Raw genomic sequence first — 23,796 nt, 5'->3', positions numbered from 1 at the left:
AGGAAACAGACTGAAAAATGATTTTAAACGATATAAAGGACATATTTTATATGATATAAATGATCAAATATGCATCCCATACTTTGTATTCCCCTTCTGTTGTCCTGGAGTTTTAATTTTCCCAATTTTCCCAATCACATAATTAAATGTCCCCCTCTGCCCATCCACTACAGCCACACAAGCAGTCATATAGATAAAAAGAGAGAGAGGGGGGGGCTAAAGGCTTGCTTGGAGAATACGTCATTTACCCCCGACACCCGACATTGAACGGGTTACATACAACAATTCCCAGAAATGAAGCTGCACTCAGATATTGGCAGGAACATCACTAGCGTTTTCCAGCACTGGCGCAAATCGCCCGCAATACCTGTGTGCCCCATGCACAAGCGTGGACAGTGAGCGGCTCTTCAGCACTGTGGCTCACATTTTGGATGAGAAGAGAAATAGACTGGCCCCTGACAAGGCAGAGATGCTCGTCTTTGTAAAGAAAAACATGCATCTTACTAGGAAGTAGAGGCCCACTATAAGGGAAGGCTTTTTTTTGTGTCTATTTAGTTTTGTTAAAGACTGAGGCCCATGTTCAACTCCGCCAGCAATGGATACACAAGAAGGTGTATTGTTTATGAAAAATACAAGCGGTGAAACTGTGAAAGATAGCCCTATTTGACTTTGTATTTATTTTATGTTGCTTTTCTAGTCACTTTTAAATTATTTAATTTAATTTGTTTAACAAAATATTTTTATTGGGCTGTTATTTAATTTAACAAATATAATATTTGTATTGGTCTACTCTGTTACTGTAAGTACAGAAAGTAACATTTTTGTCATTGAGTAGGTAGTTGTATGGCAGGCAGTTTTCATCGAAAAATATTTTTATTTTATTTGTTGTAATCAGAGCCTCCTATTGTGTTGTGTTGCACAGCAGGCTAGTAGTAGCACTGCATCTTGACTTGAATTTATATGGCATTCCCTAAGGGTTTATGCTAGTGTTTTGTAAGGCTGCATTGCAAGCATCTGTTTACAGTTGAGATGATGTCTTGAGTAGGCCTGGTGATACTGTTAAATGTTTGGCTGAATAGGTGTCTATGTCCATCCATGGCATCTAAAGTTACACTTGTCACTTTTTCTGTTTTTCATATCATTCAAGTAATAAACAAATATCGGTATCGGCCAAGAATTTCCATATCGGTGCATCCCTAATCTTTTTATTGTTGGACAGGTGCTGTGGGCCTGAGGCGGCGACCCAATCCCTGGTGGTCGCGTTTTCTTGGTTTGCAGTGTCATGGGTGGTTAGTTTATTAATCCTTCCCTTTTTCCTTTGGTTCTCGTCGCCGTGGTAATTCCCAGCCCTGTCCTGTTGCCCTTGTCTAAAGTGTTTAATTTCATATTTTAATTTGTGTTCTGTTGATTGTTTGTTTCATTGTGCTTTTTGTTGATGCATTTATTGAGTTAAATTAAAGTTATTTTCTACAAGTAAAACACGTCTCTTGCCCCGTGATATAACGAACCTGTGCTGTTGCACACAAGAGTTTAGTTATTTCCTGGATGTGAAATTCCCGAGGTGGTGTTGTTGCGATCCCTCATTTTCCCCACTATCCCTCACGCTTAATTCGCTTCCGTCGACAATGCAATACAGATGATTAAGTTAGCAGGGGTCGGTGCATGGCTGGGAAAGGCCGACATTACAGATGCCTGATGCCGGTCAACTACTGCCATTATCATAAAAAGAGATCTTTTATCTCTGTAAGGCCACCTCAATTTTGCTATGCGCATAATTCCACATGGTCGCTTGTTCATATCTCGCTTACTAGAATTGGCTTATTCTGTCCAAAACCTAAACGATCCTGTAGTTCTAGATGAAAGTTGTCAATCAGATCTGCGCTTCTGGTCCATGGTATGCGATGAATGGAATGGTATTTCATTCTTTTATGATGACTTCGTAGATTTGTAGATTCCATTCAGTTTTTACCGATGCCGCCCCTTCTGCTGGTTTTGGGGGATTCTATAATAACGAGTGGTTCGCAGATGTCTGGCCAACTGAAATCCATCGCCTCAATGACAAATCCAAATCCACAGCCCTTTATGAGCTTTACCCCATCGTTGTGGCTTGCATACTGTGGGGCAATAGTTGGGCTACGAAACAAATTACTGTGTTCTGTTACAATGCAGCAATGGTAGAAATCAGCAATAAGGGCCGCTCAAAAGCATCGATAATAAACTCTCTGCAACGTTTAACCTGGTTGAGCGTTCTCAATAATTTCATCTTGCGAGCTATCTATATTCCCGGGCACCAAAATCGTCTAGCTGACGCTCTTTTTCGTTTCAAATTTCAGGAGTTCAAAGCTATGTGTCCCCAGGCCAAGCCCTCCAGCATTCCATGCCCTCCATTCAATCAGATGATCATCATTTAAACACGGTCCAAGCCCCTGCAGGATCTGTTGCACTCTGCCTCAAGCTACATGAGACTTGGTTTAGCCAAAAGCACTTTTAAAGCATATGACTCAGCTTGGTTTTTCTACTGTGCCAGCCTCCTCATCAGTCCTCTACCAAACAAATTCTGTAGTTTGTGCTTTTAGCATATATTCATTTGAATCCCGTAATCTTAAAGCAGAAAGTATTAAAGCTACGCTAGCAGGCATTCATTTTCATATGAGATGTCAAGATCCAGCTGTGGAGGTGAAGGGGCTGGGAGACCACCTGCAACACAGAGGATCAATCAGCACAGGTGAGAGCTGTTAGCTGATTGATCCTCCTGCTTAAAAGGCAGCGTCTGAGCTGCCACAGAAGACACGCACAGAACACGCACAGGAGAAACACTAGTGCTGAGCTAGTCCCTCTAAGTTGACGTTTGTTTATGTTTGTTCACGTGTGTTTTGAGTTAATAAAACATGCTAAAACCTGAATGGTTCATCTCTGGCTGCTGTGGTGAGAGCCCTGTGGCATGGTCTACTGCCACACCAGCCTCCAAAAGTCTCCTCAAGAATCCCTCCATGCAGCTGATCCTAAACGGCCTTAAAAAGGCACGTCCTCCAGGCAATGACCAAAGACTGCCTCACTATTTCACTGGTACACAAGTTGGTGTTAAGGCTAGGCAGGGTTGTTTCTCACCATACATCAATTCTATGCTGGAAGCTGTCTTGTTAATGGGTTTCTCAGGTGTGTTGAATACACTACAATGTCTCCTGCCTTTGATCCCCAGCATGACCTCACCCGCTGATGTAACACTAGAAGAGCACATGTACTCATTATATTATCAGTCAAACTGATAGATCTTGTCAAGGCACTCTAATTTACATTGCTAAGAATACTTCTTTCTGCCCCTTCTCTTCCATGACAATTTCTGCATCACCGCTTCCCAACCCATCGATTGGCACCTCCGTTCACCATCGCCGGACGCAAAACCCATGACAAGATCCTGGTTTTCTTATATGCTTCATGATCTCTTACGGAGCTGTGGCCTACCACCCGAGCATTATTCTCCTCACTCCTTAAGAATTGGCGCAGCGACAACTGCAGCTCTACATCTGCCTACCTCCACTCTCAAATCTCTGGGCCGCTGGTCATCCTCTGCATACCAACGCTACCTCAGAATCCATAAGGAGGAAATTCTGCATGCTCAAAAGATCATGAGTTCCTGCCCCCTTGAGCTTGAATAAATGTGTATATCTGTTCCAATGTTAAATTCTATTCATTGCAAATCTGGTGGTTGCTGGGATTAGAGCATTCGATCTGCTTGATTATTCGCTGCACATGCTTCCGAGGATGCACATTCAACAGGTAGTACATTCCCTTCTAAGCCAATGTGCCTCTGGGGGGATGGCTCCACGGCTGCTGGAGCTGCGGCCCACATCAAACAGTCTCACTATGTAGCATATTCTCCTGCTTGGGTCCATGGTGGACAACGTCAGCAACAGAACCACACCCGGCCTGATGGCGGCGCTGACCCGGTCTAGAACTCCTACCATACAGCAGCTAATTGATATTTGTATTTAGTTATGATGATGATATTAGTATTTAGTCCTGATAGTGATGTTGTGAACTATAAGTTACTTATATTTCTTGTTGACTGTGACTCCTGATTGGACAGATGTGTCAGGAGCTCAGACGATCATGTGAGGGTTTTCTGGACCATGTTACAAGATCAAAACAGTTTTTTTTTTTCTATATTTTGATGTGTTACAAGTATTGGACTGATGAACCCAAATGCGAGACATGGACAGAGGGAAAGGTTTTAAGGTGATTTATTATGAAACTATACATGAAGGGCAGGCTGGAGATCAGGGGAAGATACTGGAATTTTATTGAAAATAAAAACAAAACAGACGTGACAGAAGAAATCAGGAGCGCAGACGATGTGAGGATTCACAGTTCTGAACCAACCACGATTGCCAACAAATTCAAGAATTAAACAGCTCTCCATTTTTATATACATTTGTGGTTCTGTCCAGATGCAACTTTGATGTGTTAAATGTTGGGGGGGGGGGGCATTTTCTCCTTTCCTTTTCTAATGGATGGTTCACTGTTTCCTATGTTAAAGAGCTAAGCTAGGAAGCAATCAAGGTCCTTTCCTTATAATTCAACAGCTCTTATTAGGGCAGCAGTTGAAATACTTAAGAAAAAAAAAAGTGTGAGACCACAACATGACAGATTTTTTTATCTTATAATCTTTAAAATGCACACAGTCAACAATTTGGCCAGATCACAAGAACACACACTTGCAAAAAAAAAAAAACGATTTCATGATTCTTCTTCGTATTTATTATGGCAGATATCATATGACTTGTAGGTGCATTACCGCCACCTTCTGAACTGGAGTGTTATTTTGCAGCATGTTTTCCTTAAAAAACAATAACACATCAGATGGTACAGTATGTACAGAAACCTTGTATCTACTGGTGATACTTACTCAGTGAAATCACATTATGCTTGCATGACAATGTACAGTGAGTACTGTAAGTTCAGAAGTAGTCGGTTGTCAACAACAACCCAGGATTATATTTCATGATGAAACCCAAAGAAGTCAAAGCTATGTCCAGGACCTATGAGCTGGCATAGTGTATGTAGTGTAAGAGCTGTAGGAGATAGGCCTCAAAAGTGTGCAGAAGAATAATAAACAAGAACTATGAATAATAAACAGTGTGTTATGCATGCTGCAAGCACAGAAATAGTAATAGCTTCCTATAGGTTTTAAATGTCATAAATATGACTAATGTATGATATACTGAATACCATGCACCTTACCATCAGAACAAACACTGATGATACACCACAGTTGTCTGAAAAACCTTGCGTTGATAGGCCCTCTGATGTGAAGAAGATACACTGTTAGGTTTTGTTTGGACCCCAAAACAGAGACTGACACAGGTAGCTAGAAAAAAAAGTTGAATGCTCAACAAAAAGCAACGAAGAGCAGGCTGGCTGCTAGAATCCCAGGGACGGCACGCGTGCTGAGCACATGGAAGAAAACCTCTGCACTGTAGACACAATGTAGGCAAACAGCAAGGCACACAGGATTACCTGAGTACACTGAGAAAAAACACTGGTGAGCTTCTTCAAGAAAACAGAAAACCAAACACACAGAGCAACTACTGAACGAGACGGAATGATCTGGCAGAGCAGTGGAGTGAAGACCAGGCTTTATGGACTGGTTGATGAGCTGAGTGGAAGCAGGTGTGCCTTGTCTGCTGCAGGAGAAGCCAGCCACGCCCATGCCCTGAGAGAGGGAGAGAAAAAACGCAACAAAAACCAACACAGAATCATCACATACACATTTCAATACCGAAATGACAATCAAATTGTACAGTTCAGTGAAGAAATTTAAAGAAATATCCAACCTGAACATCCACACCAAAAGCCATCCAAGTTCCTGTGGATAATATCTGAGCAGTGTTTCTGTGATCATAGTGTAGAGGTCACCTAAGTGCACTTTATATGTACAGTAAATGTGTTAGGGAGGACAGATAATAATAAATGATAAGGGATTGGATCTCCATCTGTATTTGTTTATTGTACACTGTAAACCCGAACAGTACTACGAACTCATAAGTATTATGGTTAGAGCACTCAAAAACAACTATCGAGTAAACCCAACAATAAACTTCTGATGCTGTTTTAATTTCCAATGGATCAAAGTTTCTGAGTGAACATCCAGATATAAATTAAAATGTATGAGTAAACGGAGGAACGTAGCATCTGACGTCGTCGACGTAACGTCTGACGTCATGACGTAACGGCGTTCAGGCTCGGTTTTCAGAAAATTCAAGATGGCTACCCTGATGCGAGAGAGAGGAGTAGAGTCGAACTGCTTAAAAGTTCGGGTAAGTATGCAAAAAATAAGCCGGATTTCATCCGAGGGCCGTGATATAAATGTTTTAAAAAACATTTAGCTGTTATTTACCGTTTCTATTCACTTCAGTACGTTACTTGGAGGCAGTTGGGTGCGTCGCTATTTCGGTAACTAATTTAACATTTCTCCATTCATTGAAACCTTTTGAGTCTTCAACGGCAATAAGTGTGTTGCCGCTCTTTGTTATAATCTGTCTGGTCTGGTGAGTACATTTTTTTTTTATTTTTATCAAATATCCGTTGTCAGACGCTGTAACGTAGTGCACATGCTAACGTTGCTGTTTGAAGTTAGCTTGTTAACTTCTGTCATGTATCAGCACCTGTTCGATAAATGAGGACCGGTAGAAACTTTTCATTGCGCTGTAACGTAGCGCACATGCTAACGTTGCTGTTTGAAGTTAGCTTGTTAACTTCCGTCGTGTATCAGCACCTGTTCGATAAATGAGGACCCGTAGAAACTTTTCATTGCGCTGTAACGTAGCGCACATGCTAACGTTGCTGTTTGAAGTTAGCTTGTTAACTTCCGTCGTGTATCAGCACCTGTTCGATAAATGAGGACCGGTAGAAACTTTTCATTGCGCTGTAACGTAGCGCACATGCTAACGTTGCTGTTTGAAGTTAGCTTGTTAACTTCCGTCGTGTGTATCAGCACCTGTTCGATAAATGAGGACCGGTAGAAACGTTTTTCACTTAACTAAAAAAGGAATGTCTTCAATCTGGGATATTTTCAAATCCTCTATTCAATTGTGGAATTGCAGGCAGTTAAAATTTAGCATAGTCCAAAGATTAAATAAGAACAAAATGTGGGACTGATTCAAGGAAAAAAAGTGGGAAGAGAGCAATATACACAAAATGGATGGAGGAAGGAAGATATATTTTATGTGAGCCACATGTCCAATGAACCTTTTTTAAGTATCCATAAAATGTTAAACAGTCAAGTATGGGTCTCCTAAAATTGTACTTTGAATTGAGTGCAATAATTGAGTAAATACTACACCCCTAATAAGCTAAATGAAAGCAGTATAAACTGTAAGTCCTCTGTCCAAAGTCCAATGTTTTAGTCCTCTGTTTTAATGATGAATATACAATGCATTTCTATGATCTTGAAGTCATATTTAATAATTTACAAATTGTTCCCATTTTATGTGAATAAATATTTTTACCTGACCATTAATTTGTATTATATGCCCATTAAAGGTTATAGAGACTGCTGGTGAAGGCATTTCATCAACCACTCCAGAATCACCAGAAAGCCAATATTTTGTCGGTGAGTTTAATTGTACAATTCTGTTTTTAAATCTGCATTTGATTATGATGTCCATGACTGGACTAAGGTGACTTATTTCATATTGTTTTTAAATGTGCTCCTGCAGGATCACATTGAGGGTGACACTGTTCTTTCTACCGCAATATAAGGTATGTTTTCTATTTGCATATCTTGCACGTTAAGGATCCTTACAAGCATCATAAGGTTTTCCTCAAAGTAAATGTCTCTTCCTCACTGATAACCAGGTTTCTAGTGATTCAATGGAATGTAAGTGCAAGTTGTGTTCTGTATCCCTAAACACTCGGGCAAAGTTATTTAGACACTATCGTTTGCAGCATACCCAGTTTTCAACAGTTAGCCCTTTGCCATGCCCCTACAGCAATTGCATTTGTACTTTTCAGTCATTTAATGCAATAAAAACTCATGTAGCACGGTGTCATAAAGACCCAGAAGAAATAGTCACAGCTGAAGGAGCACATGCATTTTCTACTTGTCCCTTGTGTGGTTTTAAGCAGCCATTTTCTAAGGCAACACTATTTTGTCATTTGAGGGGTCATTTAAGAAGTCATGAGACGATAGTATGCCCATTCAAGAACTGTACATACATCACAAATGTATATTCATAATTTAATGCACACCAAAGTAGAAAACATTATGGTAGCTCAGACTTTGATGATAATGTTTTTTCATCAGAAAATAACAATTCCCCAGACATGGCTACAGCTGAATGTGCAGGCGAGGGACCTAGTCAGTGTGAGAGCACAGATGCATTAGATCTTTCTGAGGTTGAGAGTCAATGTGACAGTGACAGTTTAGGAGCCCAGTTGCACCATAACTTGGCATCATTGTTCCTAAAAATGCAAACAATTCTTCATGTATCTGACATGGCATCTCAGGAAATAGAGGAGCATTTGACTCAGATATTTTCCTTGTCCCAACCTCTTCTCAAGAAGACCATTAGAGAGGTCTTACAAAGTCATGACATATCTGCTAGTGAAAACACTCTGGATGCAGTAGCCAGTGTTGTTATAGACAGTAACATTTTCATCAGTGCCACAGCTAAAGGGGGGCAATTATCTTCATGCAAGAGAAGGAGAACCTTTGTTGAGAAAAACTTCCCTGTGGTAATTCCTGTACAGTATGTGCTAGAGCCAGGACATACAGCAGTGCACATTCCCATTCTTGAGATGATCCAGAGACTGTTCACACATACTGACATTCTGGACAAAATTCTAGAAACAAAGATGGCAGTAAAAGGTCATTATGAGAGCCATCAAGATGGCTCATACTATCAAGATAATGATTTATTGTCTTCCTCTGATGAGCTCAAGCTGCCACTCATTTTGTACATTGATGATCTTGAAATAGCAAATCCACTTGGCACATCACGGAAAATCCACAAACTCTGTTCAGTCTACTGGGTTTTTGCTGATCTACCCAGTAAATACAGATCAGCCTTGCAAGTGATTCAGCTAGCAGCATGTTGTAAAGTGTCTGACGTACAGCAGTTTGGCTATGAAAAAGCACTTGGTCCTCTGTTACGAGACCTCCGTACTCTCGAATGAGATGGTGTATTCATCGAGTCCATTGGTAAGGCAGTTCGGGGCACAGTCATGTGTGTGGTGTCTGATAATCGTGCAGCCCATTCCTTAGCAGGGTTCACTAAGTGTTTCAGAGCGGAATACATTTGCCGATTCTGCACAACTACTCGAGACAAAATTCAGTCTCATGAAGTTGGTGATGGATGCTTTATTTTGAGGACAAAAGCCAGCCATGACATCGATGTGCGTGCTGCACGGGATATTCAGGGTCAATGTGGTGTTCAGGGAGACTGTGTCCTGAGCCAGAGTCTGGAGCATTTTCATACAGTCACTGGTTTCCCACCCGATGTCCTTCATGATCTTTTTGAGGGTATTGTGCCTGTAGAGCTCGCCCTGTGTATTGGGGAGATGATCCGATGCAAATACTTTACCCTTGACTCTTTAAACAGGAAAATTGTCACATTTCCATACCTGCACACCGACAAGGTTGACAGACCCCAGCCTATTTCCAAAGGTTTCACTGTAGAGAAAACTATTGGTGGCATGGCCATGAAAATGCAGCATTACTTAGACTGATGCCATTGATTATTGGTGATTTAGTTCCTGAGGAAGATGGAGCATGGGCTGTACTGATGGACTTGAAAGAGGTGGTTGAGTTGGTGCTTAGCTCAGCATTTACAGATGAATCCATCCAGTATTTGCAGACAAAGATACAGGACCATAGACGCATGCTGCAGGAGGTTTTTCCTGATTTCAGACTTAGACCTAAACATCACTACATTGAACATTACCCTGACCTCATGCGCCGTTTTGGGCCTCTTATCCACCTGTGGACAATGAGATTTGAGGGTAAACACCGCTTTTTCAAGCGTGTTGTGCATGACACACAAAACTTTAAGAATGTGTTAAACTCTTGCAACCAGACATCAACACATGGTCGCATACTATGTCAGTGCCCCATTTTCTTCAAACCTCATCAGCAGACATCAAGTGTCTCTTCTGTGATGGTGTCAGAGCTTCCTGATGTTGCCAAGGCATACATTAATCAAATAACAGACAGCAGCATGATTTACAGCACATCGCAGGTCAGCATAGATGGAATGGGTTATGGTGTAAGCATGTTTGTGTCTGTCGGACAGGAGGGAGGCCTGCCTCAGTTCTGCAGAATCTAACAAATCCTACTTGTCAACAACCAGGTTGCTTTTCTTTGCAGAGAACACAAGTCACACTACATTGAACACCTGCGATCCTATGAAATTACACCAGGGATTTTGTCTGTTCACACTGTACCAGAGCTCAATGACATGGCACCTCTCTGCATACAACACAAATGGAACATTGCTCTTAACACCCAAACAATTTACTTTACTGCACTGAAACGTAGATTGGTCTTTGTACCCAATAATGAAGTCCACTTTAATCAAGACCCACATTTAAGCATGAGTTTTAAAGGTCAATGCCAATTCACTTTCATATTTTAGGTATATTGACTTTAAATAGAGCATACAGTCTCAGTGGCTGACAGGGTTGCTTCAGGATTCTGACTCTTTGAAAAGGATACAACCATCAACTTCTCTTCTATGAAAATCCATGCACACAATGAAAACTTTCTTTTTTGTGTGTGAAACAGAACAGTGAAACGCCAACACATCCCAATATGGCTGTTCCCCAGAAATTTCTGCTCCGTGTTTATGTTGCCACTGATGTGGCCATGAAGCTGATGCTTACTGAGCGACCACACTCAGTAGAAGATCTGAAGAGCCTAATGCAGGAGAAGTTCAAGCCAAGGCTGGACTTTGACTTTACCCTGGCTTATGAAGATCCAGACTTTGGTGGACAACTTACCGTTCTTTCGGACATTCAGGAGTTGCCTGAGAAGGGCACATTGAAAGTCGTGAACTCTGAAAGTGATGATGGCTCAACTGCAAGTTCTGATACAGACATACTCCCACATGTGCCTTTAACACAGCGTCAGAAGTCTTGGCCTGATTATTTCCCCATGCCTACTTTTTCTTATGAAGTGGAGCACATACTCGAAGAAGGAAATGCTGGCTTTGATAGATCTGGGAAAACACTGAAGCTGTCGAGGTCCCAAAAGCACAACATCCTTGAAAACATGGCTGAACAGATGCATAGCTTCACACCATACCCACATGACAAGGAAGTGGGTAAGGCAGCTGAAGCTCTGATTACAGCACATCCATGTCTCAGAGAACTCGCAAGTCAGACTGGATGGTATGGATGGAAGATCTCCTTGAAATTCAAGATGGGGAATTATCGTACCAAGCTTGCCAGATCTGGGTGTGCAGAGGTGCTGGTCAATACAGGCAGGAAGAGCCAAACCAACCCTTTAAGCCAACCACCCCATTGCAACATCAAATGAGCCAAACGAGCTGAAGTGAACTTCCTACCCAACTTTCCCCGCGGAGAGAACCAGGCCAGTTTGGAGCAAATGCGACTTCAAATCCTGCAAGAAGTTGTCAAGACAGAGAGAGACAATGTTCTGATTCAGAAGCTAATGCAGTCGACCTTTTCCCTTCGTCGCAAAGTCATTGTCGAGGGAAATCCTCAGGTGGGGGACTTTTTGGAGAGATGGCCAGCCCTGCGTATTCAGACGCAGGTAAAAACTGTTCCTCTTATGTTTGCCATATAGTAACATGAACATAAATGCTTCCCTGTGAAAATCCAAGTAGAAAACTCTCAATTAATCTATATACATGAATTTGTTTTTATGTTTACGTTTTAACAATAGAAATAAAATGGTTAAAAAAAATAAAAAAATGGCGATAAAAATCTTGAACGGGATTTGAAACAACGAACCGAAGCACTATTAACTTCTGGCCTGATGACGATCTCATTACGCCACTGAGCCGCTGAGATCTTCATCGTGCGTCACATAAATGTCGCGTTCTTTGCTTCGTCAGCTGTATAACACCAGATGTGCTTTAAGGTAACGCCCATGTTATCTGGTGATAGTCCGAACACAGAATAAACGCTGCATACTTAATACCAGGCTTCACAAACTGATGCTCCTCTTCGTAGGAGACACAGGGAGTTATGAAGAATACTCACACGTGGCCAGCTCCACTCAAAGTGTTGATTGACGCTGGTGATCATTACAATGCGCACACACCAAACAAGTCTCATATGAAAACATCCCTCACATCAACAAGGTGGAAGCTCGAGCTGTGTTTTTGTGAGTAAATTTGGTGAATGTGCTTCTATTGGACGTGTACAGCTTCATGTGTCCTCTTGTCGCTGCTGGTTACAGTCAGCAGACGTGATTTTAAAAGATGTTCTCGATGTTCTCGATGATGAGGTTCAGTCATCGGAGAATGCTAACAACCCAAACACTCATCAGAAAACGGATGTGTTGTTTTTTCGTAGTTTCTGCAATGCAAGTGTTGTTTATCTGTTTGCAATCAACAGATGATATGTCTGAAGTGGGTCGAGTGTGTTGTCAACATGACACGTGTGACGAGGCAAATCTGGGAAACTAACTTAACGTCTTCATTGCCGAACAACGTGTTGTGTATTTCTTCTCTTCTGTCAGATGACTACGTGCTTTGTTGGAGCTGTGTCAGTCGAAGGAGTAAATAAAGTTCCCTGTGTAACTATGACAACTCTGGAAAATTCTAATAGTGATATATAATAATAATAACACTATTTATATTTTGTTGTATTTTCACGAACAATGTGGTGTGGTGATACAGGCAATTGAGGACGCGTCAGGAAACATCTTCATTAACAATAAAGTGCCTTTTTGTGTCAGTATCATCTTCAGACATAACCACTTGTTGTGGGGCTAAATATAAATGTGAAAGAGATCCCACCATGGGAATCAATGCGCTGTGGTCCACATAAAAACTAACATAGTGACAATGGCACTGCCCACCACGCCACTGATCGGGGTGATTTACAGCGTCACCTCTATGTTCCGCTGACTGAAGCCTGTGAACATCTTACCATGTGTTATTGTTTCAGGGAATACGCCCAGGTTAACTTGTGACAGTCACAATTTAACCGTAAACTTGGAATTATCGTTCATACTTCACACATTTGGACACAGCTGCGCCCCTGTGCTTACCACACGTACGACATCATCAAAAACTGCTATATCCTGCGGACATGCAAAGCAGAAGCCACAAATAGTTTGCGTGCTTACTATTAGTGGGCGTTGTGTTCGATATCATGGTTGGTATGAACAAGTATACAAACATGAGTAATGAGAGGCTCGTAAGAGCTTTTAGTCCGAAAGAAATACTAGTGTCATGGTTTGCTGGTTTGGTGTAAGGCTTTATTTAGTGTGTAGATGCAACACATATGCACATCTGCACACTCATCTTAACTTTTATAAGTTTGACATTTTATCAATCAATCAAGCTACCTTAAAAGCAAGGAGCCGGTTAAACAGAAATACTACATTATACATGTTTATGTGCACAGTGGGCAATAAAAGGGACCATCCACTGGGGGTTGCCCAACACAGCTGCAGTGGAACCATCTGCCACACAGTGTGCAAGCAATCTGGAAGTAGAGAAAACAATCTAAATGTATGGCAGTACCATAAATAAGACATGCATCAACTGAAAGTGCTTAAAATCTGCCTTACCCATTGCACATCTGTGTCATACACACCACACACTCGACATAGGCTGGACAAATCATCTGTTCATGAAACATAGTGTGGAGGTGAGGGGGCTGGGAGAGCACCCTCACCTGACCCACAGAGGATCAATCAGCACAGGTGAGAGCGGTTAGCTGATTGGTCCTCGTGTTTAAAAGGCAGCGTCCCTGCTGCCTCAGGAACACTCCCAGAACACTCGGGAGACTGAAACCCACCGGACACGGAGAGACTCGGGAAGAGACTGACGGAGCTGGAAAGCTAGTTGCCTTTAGTTAAAGTTTATTTATGTTTGTTCCTGTGTGTTTGAGATAATAAACAATGTTAAAATCCGAATGGTTTGTCTCTGGCTGCTGTGGTGAGAGCCCCGTGGCATGGTCCACTGCCACAATAGTTATATTATTTTTTTCCTAATAAATAGCTCTTGTTTTACAATAACTAATAAAAATAAATAAGAAACCCACCTGTTTCTTGGATCAGCCGTTGGCCTATCTGCATTATCATACGTATAATTGAAGACTTGTTGAAAATGTCATCCAAATCCTCTTCAGTTAAAATCATGTCTGCTAACTGGAACAAGAAACAAGTGGAAAACACAGGGATGCGTAAACAGTTCAACCATTTATTTCTGAACTGGTTGATTCAAAGCACGTTCACTTACTTTAGACACAATAACACCACATGAGGTTGCATCCTCTTGAGGAGCGTGTGAAACTGTTTCACAGGAGGAGTTGTGGCCTCGCTGCCTCATGAAAGCCCTGTGCAGCATAGTAATAATTAATACCACGTTAAAAAATCTATGAACCCCCTCCACACCATGGCCCCCCTTACCTGGTCACTGCACTGCATTTTTTTAATGCGTCCTCATGTGCCCCAAAAGGATCCACATACACGGAGTGCCTCTGTTTAGGATACATCACCTCGACAAATTAGAAAAGGCAAACAGGGATTATTCAAACAGGAGCTGTATATTGTGATTATAGCCAAAGTTAGTGTCCAATGTTGGTGCTCGCAAGCAGCTCCAACCATGACGTCATAATCCAGAGGATCTACCTACATTTATGCAATATAGAACACAGAAAATTAAACAGGTTTTCTCAGAAGCAATATTATTAAGATGCAGAATAAATAATCATAGGACAAAGAAAGAAAAAGGCCTACAAGTGAAGGAACATGATTAAACAAATCCTCCCTGATATTCAGTGTATTCACATTTATCACCTTCCTCAGTCCTTTGTTCTTTCCTTGCCAAATGTCAGTCATTTGGAAGGACTCCAGTAGAAAGCCCCTGCCTTTGCCTGCCTCAGTGAAATGCCTGTGTAATTGTGAGGTATGCATTTATGATCTGTAATGAAATCAAATTTTAACCCACATGTTAATTCAAATTTCAAATGCCGAAAACTTTGCTTACCTCACTTTCCACAAGTTCATCTGGACAAAGGTGTTCCCGGAGGTTGTGTGTAAATAGTTTGTAAGGTCCTAATTTGCTCCACAACACCTCTGGCTTTTCCCCAGCCCAAATGTTCTGTACCACTATGTAGAAAAAAGTTGACATATTACTTGCATAAACATTAGCATAATAACTTTACTCATAATTAGCTATTACCTGTTTCCAAAGTGTCTGAATCGACTTTCATGCCAACCGTTGAAGGGACACGCACTGCTGAAGATGGGGGTGACGGTGATGCGGCTGGAGCTGAGGTTGAGGCGACTGGAGATGAGGGTGAGACGGAGATTGTGGATGGCGATTCTGTCAACCATTTGTGGGGGATACGCGGCGTAGCCTCAATATACCTGGTCAGCTGGTCGATGTTTACTTTATGTATTACTTTGCTTTTCAGCATGACTAGGTCGGCACTTTTCCCCTCCAATTTCACGATTGTGAAGGGGCCGAGCATGGAGCTCTCCATTTTCTCACCCTTTCTCTGCTCCTGGTGTATATTTGCCCTCATCACTTGTTCGCCAACTCGGAAATTGTCGTCATGGCCCATCTCCTCTCTCTTTCTCTTAATCTTTTTGCTCATTTTCCCTATGTTGGCTTGAGCCACGGTGTAGTGGGCAGGGAGGTTCTCCATTCCCGGAGATTGGGTCTCCTGGGCAATAAGAGCCTCCACACCATCATCTGTCACCTGTGTCAAGAAACACATCAGAATGTTGAGTTACAGCAACCATGAAGTTAAACATCATCATTTCCAGTTTTTCACACAATACATGTGTACTTTGCTACATACCACATACTCTTCGGGAACCTCAGTAGGATACTTGGCCTCATGGCAAAACATGAGGAAAAAGGGGAGTATCTTGTTTTCAACTGCTTTTTGGTCCTTAGAGCAAAAAGTGTTGCTTGGAGGTGGCCATCCCAAGTGTTGGGTTTTTCACCCACCAATTTAGTCAAGGTCCTGTAAGGTCATACACACAACATTGAGACCTTAAGATTGCAGTGTTAAAAAAGTCACAAATAGACATTTACAATCCCTTTGACTAGTTCCGTTCATTTTTTCCACCAAGCCGTTAGTCTGGGGGTGGTAGGGAGAGCAGAGACTTCTCTTTATTCCCAGCTTCTCACAGACAATATAGTTGAGCTGAAAGAAAAGTGGAAACATTCATATGGAGCCCATACCATTTGAGATACAGATGACAGATGAGTTCTTACCTCATTAACAAATTCTCTTCCTTGGTCCGTGAGAAGCCTTTTCGGAGCACCAAACTTACAAAAAAAGTCGAGGATGCACTCTGTGACCTCAGCAGCAAAGGATAGGCCTCTGTCCATTTCGTGAAATAATCTATCATCACACAAATGTACTGGTGGCCCTTTTTGGTCGGTGTCAGTTTGCCAACCAGATCCATCCCCACAAGCTCAAGTGGCTCAGTTACCTGAGGAAAGACAGCATGTTATGGAAATGTGTTCTTATTCTGTGGTAGGGACTCATTTCAGTGCAGTCACCTCAATTGGGATGTAAGCCTTATTTATTTTGAGGACATTCCTTCTGGCCTGGCATTGAGGACACTCCAATACCTAAACAAATTTGAGAAATTAGTAAATGAGAAAAGAAACCAATTGAATATGAAAGTGTGTTTAACTTACACCACCATGCACAGAGATTACTGACAAAATTAGATCAAGCTCACCCATTTCCGTATGTCCTTTTCCATCCCAGGCCAGTAGTACTGCAAGGAAATGGCATCCACAGTTTTCTCCATCCCACAATGCCCTCCATGCTCACTCGCATTGGAAATCCACAAACACGTCATTTGCCTCCTCTGGTGAGGTAACAACTTTGGCGAGATACTCGCCCTGCTTCCTTCTACGGCATACGTAGTGAAGCTGCCCATCTGAGGGCCATGATGATATTAGTAACTCAACATCAGTGCCTTATTGTTTGGAAAGACAAGGCCTACTACTTACCCTTAAAGGTGTAATTTTCACATCTCCTCTTTATTATATATCGGTCTTTTGAGGATAAACCAAAAGGATAGGCATTATGCCTCAGAATGTCTTTGATTTCCCTGACCATTTTACCGTCCATTTTTACTATATATCTGTGTCCCTGACTAAACTGTTACTAAGCATGCTCTGTTTGCCATACCTTTATGGAGACTAGTGAAGTCTCTCTGCCCACTGTCATCATGCACTAGAGGAAAGAAGAGCAAAAAGACTCAATTGGGTTGACAATGTCACATTGCACTATACATCCTTGTGTAATTCAGAGTAGCTGACTTACAGTCCGGTCGCTCCTCCCTTTCTCTGGTGTTGTCAGATGATGTGGTGGACATCATAGCTTGTGGTGGAGGAGCTGTTAAATATAATATAATATTATTGTGTTCTGAATAACAGCAAACCTGAGAAAAACATTAAATGGGGAAAATGTGGGATACCATACCCAATGCTATTCACCCATAGCTATCATAATGCATAGCTACATTTGCTGGAACAATCTTTCTGTATTGTAGTGGTGCAGTATATTTCTTTGCAGGAATATGTGGGTTGATGGTGTTAAGATAAAAAAGTAATTATTTTTTCTTTTCCATGAAAATAGCTGCTCCACACACTGGCTATTGATGTGGCAATCAAGCTCAGGCACAAGCTCTATCTTTCTCAGAGCATCCCTCTCATCTTTGCTGTTACCGTGGTGGAACACATCACTCAAAGCAAAGTGCTCAGATGACCCAGTGAGTGGGTGGCAACCTACATCTGCTGGCACCTTGGTGAGTCAACCAAGCCATATTCACATGAAGCTTGCCCTCTGAAGCCTGCTTAATGTTGTCTGGTGTAGGATCCAGTAATTCCTTTGAAAAGGGTTTAGAAGTCTGTGGCTGGTATGCCAATCCCCTGGTATAGTCATAGATCGTTACATAGGGAAACTGCTTCCATGAGACCAAAGGATTCACAATCTGTTCTAAAGTTATATTTTACAGAAAACACAACCCCACATGAACAAGTGATTACAGCCCTGTCACAAAACCGAAGAATATATTAGCAATATGATCAGATTGATTTGTGGGGATTGAATTTTTGCCACAACATTCCCGACTGAATATGATAATAATAACGACAGGTTTAATTTTCTTAGCTTGAAATACCATGTCATTTCACTTAACAGAGGCACCCCACACCCTCTCAAACACTTTGTTATAGGTCACTCTGTTTTACTTCTCTTGTAGCCTGAGGACAAGATCCATCTTGGAACCTTTGTTATCCAAACCACACTGTTTGCACAGTGCCCTTATTTCCTCTACCTGTTGAGGAAATGCATCTGTAAGACAATGCTGCTGATAATGCACACTGTTTTATCAGAGGTGTATTTTGCAAGAATTGCGAGAATTTTTACAAATTCAGTGCTTATCAAACTCACCTGGATACAGATGGACTGTATCCACATGATACGAAAGCATACGTGTCATGTTCAGTTAGGGCCTTAAAATGGAGATAAGGCTGAAGAAGCCTCTCCTTGTTGGGGAAGGACACTCTCTCTGTTGCCTCAATTATCTTCACCACTCTACTGACAGTATGTCTCTGGGAAAAATGAGATATCCAGTCTCACTGTCATAAAACATTTCAAAATATCTTCGTCAAAATATTTACATTTGGAAATCCCTTGTATTTATTTCAACATTCAGTATGAATGCGCTCCCTCCATCTTCGGATATTTTTGAGAAAGCCTTCCATTCTGTCATACAGCTGAATGGCATGTGTATTGCGACCTTGCATAGAACTGTTAAGTTTGTTCAACTCAGCGAAAATGTCAGCAAGATATGCAAGTTTGGTGACCCGAACATTGTCACTGAAAAGTGCAGCCAGCTCTGTGCGCTTTTGGAGAAGTAAAAACTCCAGAATGACGTGCGTAATTCCAACACACGTGACAACACTGTTCCACGTGAAAGCCATCGAACCTCAGAATAGTACAGTAGCGCAGTGTGTTCTTCTCCCTCAGCAGCACAGAGATTAGAGAAGAGACCCGTTTGCAAAGCACTCTTCTTGACTATATTGACAACTTTCACGACCGAGTCCATGACATCTGACAATTCAGCGCTCATGTCTTTGGCAACAAGTGACTCCCTGTGTAGCATGCAGTGCGTCCAAATCACTTGCGGAGCCACATCCCTTACAAGCGTGATTAGTCCACTTTAAACCGGCCATGGCTCTTGCACCGTCGGTGCACAGCGCAATACATTTTGCCCATGGAATGTAATTTTCTCTGAAAAAAACATCAATCACTTTGAAGATTTCCGAACTAGTTGTGCGTTCAGGAAGCCGCTTACAAAACAAAAATTCCTTTACTTTGGCGGATTTTCTCATCAATGCCTGTTGACCTTGGAGGGATTTGAGACTAGTTTGGAACAGGTTTGTCTTTTAAGTGGCTGTGGGTTGTCTCCAAGTGATGCTGCAGCTTTGATGACTTCATAGATTTGTTTGACAGCACAGTAGAGCAAATGACACACATTGGTTCAATGCCATCTGTGTCCTTGAAGGTAAATCCAAACTTAAGATAATTATCTGTATATTTTCGGATCTTCTCTCATTTGCACTTACCCTTATCAGCTGCTACATCAGCAGCAGGTGCCGCCTCGCCACTTGCATTTTCACCGGTGGTTTCTGAGGTGGATGGTCTCTCTCTTGTGCTTGTGGAGCTTTTTGGTCGAGTTACAAAACGATCAATTTTCGCTCACAACAATGTCCATACACTTGGCATAATAATGTACTGGCTGTTGTGGATAGGAGCTGCAGTGTTTTAGACCAAGAATATCTTGCAAAAATGATTGCAAAAGGATTCGTGGGTGAACTTAATGTCGTCGTTTTTTTAATTTATTTGTTCTATTTTTTTCTTCTTTTCAATAATATTGCAGCGTGCGTCCTTGTGTCTGGGATCTTAGTCAGCTGGGGACTGAATAGACTCTCGGCCAATCACGGGGAACCTGACAGAGCCAGCGTGTAACATGTGGCCTCGTGATTGGCACAGCAGCGATATGGGCGGGTCCTCCTCTTTGTGTACAGGAGGCTTGGAGGGACAGGTCTAGGCTAGTCTCCTGCTGTGAGTGAACTGGTGCCCCGCTTGAGAGAGCTCCTGTGTGTCGCTGAATGTGTGCATTGCTGACTGAAAGATAACATCTTCTGCCTCCATTTATCCGTTTTCCACAATATGTTGGATTCATGTTAATGTGTATTTAAAGACAAAACCTTTTTCAAATCAACCAAAGATTTCGCGACCCAGGTCTACACCGTAAGTACACATTTATACTATTAAATGTAGAATATTCGCTTTTGTCCACACTGGAAAAAATGAAAAGTTGAGACAACTTTAAAAAAGTAAAGAAACCAGCTGCAAAGCTTTTGAGTTTACTCAACTTAAGGGCTTAAATTGTGTCAACTTAAATGATGAATTTCACTCAAAATGCTATCTTGAGTAGCTCTGAATGGTGATGTTAACATCACCATCCATGTATCCAAGTTAGGAATACTAGATTATATGCATTCTTATGAATTGAAAATATACATCAATGGCACTGCATAGTTTTAGAACTTAAGCTTGAATTTAAAATGTTAAGTTAATTCAACTTTACTGCTCATTAGTTGAGCGAACAAAAAAATTTACTCTGTTGCCATACTTTTAAAAGGACTAAACATTTGTTGTGGAAATTCAATACTAAAAGAGCAAAATTCTTTAAATCTTTTTATTAAGAACAATGGGTTAACATTTTGTGTAAACCATTATCAATCCAATAACCACCAAATAGGCAACATTGAAATTGTAGCAGCAGACATTAACTTGGTACCATTATACCTATACAATTATTTTCAAAGTTAGAATGTGTAAACACATAACATTAAGTGCAGCACCAGCTGTCAATAGTTTAGCTATAATATAGAAAATAGTAAGGTGAAATGAAACTATGAATCACCAAACATTTGTTAGTCACAGATACTTGAGGAAACCACTGGCCAAACCCAGCAGTGAAGAAAGGCTTGCTTTGCCAGGACTGGGTATGCTGGCATTGCCTTGGTCCAAAAATCCATAAGTGGCTTTTGTTTGAACTGCAACTGCAGTGCTCCATCAGATGACAGCTCAATCAGCTGTTCCTGCTCCTGAAATGACAGCTGTGGGACAGGGAGGAAGCTTTAAATGGGTTGCGAATCCACGTCTGAGATGTGTCCATAGGTGGGAAATATTTCCGTAGCTGCTCGGCAAGTTGTTTGAGGTGTTCAATTATGAGACTTTTCACATGTTCACCCATGATCACGTCATTTGCCTCCAAGAACGCGTGAAGCGTAGGGAAACACAGGAGCGTATTGACGCAGCTTGTCCAGAACCTTATCTTCTTTATCATAGCTTATATCTTGTCTTGTGTGTTGAACAAAGTAACACTGACTCCCTGCAGACTTAAATTCAGTTCATTCAGAACAGAAAAGATGTCGGCCAGATAGGCGAGCTTCTGCAGAAAGTCCTCGTCATGCAGATTGGAGGCCAAATGAAACGGGTTGTCCTAAAAAAACTGCTGAAGTTCGAGCCGCAGTTCAATAACACCTTGCCGCGGGACAACCAACGCACTTCAGTGTGCAGCAGCAATGCTTTGTGTTCGCTGCCCATCTCATTGCATAACAGTGTGAACAGTCTTGAATTTAGCGGGCGCGCTTTAATGAAGTTCACCAGTTTCACAGCATCATTGAGGACTGAAAGTAGATCAGCTGGCATGTTTTTGGCTGCGAGGGCCTCCCTGTGAACACTGCAATGTAACCAGAGAATGGCTGGACAGACTTTCCTGATGTGAGCTATAAGCCCTGTGTGCTTCCCCGTCATCGATTTTTCTCCGTCAGTGCAGATTCCCATGCAACTTGTCCAGTCGATAATTGAAGATTTCTTGTCCTGTTGTTTGGGTAGCAAGGGGCCGACAGAACAAAAAATCTTCCTGCACCGTGCCTTCGAAAATGTAATGGACGTACACCAGAAGATTGGCCAGATCTGTAGACTTGCAGAGAGTAAAACTCACTCTTCTTCACGCGACAGTGTTGTTGGACACCGGGATCATGTCCAACTTTTTTGCTTCTCTCTCTCCAATCATACATTCGATAATCTCTTTGGCAGCTGGCAAGCACACGTCTTCGGCGATTGTGTGAGGTAGCCCCTTTCTTGCTATTCTGTAACTGACAAGATATGAAGCCCGTAGTGCGTTTATTGTAGATCCAACGCATGAATGAGACTGCAGTTGTTTTTGGCTGTTTTGCAGCTCCTCAAATTTTGACTTACACTAGCATGCTTGGTGTTCAGGTGGCGATGTAAATAAGAGGGCTTCAGACAGCTGTTAGCCAGAACCTCACTGCACACCACGCACTGTGGCTTTGGGCAATCAGCATTGCCAATCCAAGTGAAGCCCAGACCCAGATAATTTGTATCATATTTCCTTGTTTCTTCCAGTCTGATGCTCACTCTCATTGCCGCTTGTTTCTCCTTGCCTCGGCGATGGGCCTATGTGCTCCTGATTTCTCTGTGCTATCCGTTCCTCCTTTTTGGTCTCCTCCGTCTCATCTTTCTCTATCTTCTGCTCGATTTCTTCTCCCGGTCTCTCCCCAACGCACCTCTCCGTTTCTCTTTTCATGACTGATCACTTTTGATGTCCCACCTGACAGTTTTCCCGATTTAAGCCAGTTGCATGAATGAAGTTAGCTGCCTACACGTAGTGTGTACGTAAAATACAGTCTGACGGCAGGAGCTGAAGTGCATTTTGGGTACATTTATTTAATAAATTGTAAGTTTTTAATTGAAAATTTAAATTCTACAAAGGGAATTTTTATAATTCATGTTTTTATTTTGTGAAAAATCCCACTTAAAAAAATGTAATTGTGTAATTATTACACCATTAGACCACCATTACATTTTTCCTCTCGCGCACCCCTAGAGGCAGCTCGCCTACCCCTGGGGGTGCCCCACACTTTGGGAATCCATGTGTTAGCAGATTCCAGTCCAGAAAGGGAAGAGACTGTGGACATGGAAGCTGCAACTTCTGGTTGGTCAAAGGATTTCCACAGGATCCTCAATACAGCTCTGTCTGGAGGAAGCTCTCTAATGTCTTGCAAAGTTCATTTCCAAAATCGGGGTCCTTGAACTGAATCAAGAAGTCGCCTTGAAGTTGGAGTTTTTCTTGAAGAATCCCCTTTAATTGTTCAACAGACTCCAGGCCTTCTTAAATATCCACTCTCCTGATGTTATCAGGAGATATGAATACACGTAGCAGCATGATCTGGAAAACAATAATTTGTAGGTTAGAGCAAGGTCACAAAAAATACGCAGGACTTAGCTTACTTTTCATGATTCTTTAAGGGTTAATGGTATTGACTGAGAAACTTAATACTAGTGCCAGAATGAACAATTTACTGTAGTGCTGTCTGCATGTTTAGACCTGGTGTTAATATTTGTTTCATGTTAATCTGATCACAGCTCTGAGCATGTCGTTAGACACCTTTTCGAATGTGCCTCCAGTGACCACATGGGAACTATATATATATAGATATAGACAGATATAGACAG

General features: G+C 41.8%; 1 long non-coding RNA gene across 1 annotated transcript; it reads right to left on the bottom strand.

Annotated features, from left to right (window-relative positions):
- Window positions 1-14,385: 14,385 nt before the first annotated feature.
- On the bottom strand, window positions 14,386-15,139 carry LOC124851974. The gene is made up of 2 exons (XR_007032802.1): window positions 14,609-15,139; window positions 14,386-14,535 (listed from the first exon to the last, which is right to left on the bottom strand). It is a non-coding gene; the product is annotated as an uncharacterized LOC124851974 (long non-coding RNA).
- Between the last annotated feature and the right edge of the window lie 8,657 nt (window positions 15,140-23,796).

Source organism: Hippoglossus stenolepis, chromosome 6 (genome assembly GCF_022539355.2).
Source record: "Hippoglossus stenolepis isolate QCI-W04-F060 chromosome 6, HSTE1.2, whole genome shotgun sequence".
NCBI lineage: Eukaryota > Metazoa > Chordata > Actinopteri > Pleuronectiformes > Pleuronectidae > Hippoglossus > Hippoglossus stenolepis.
Note: the sequence above shows the minus strand (reverse complement) of the source record. Positions and strands in the feature narration are given on the sequence as shown.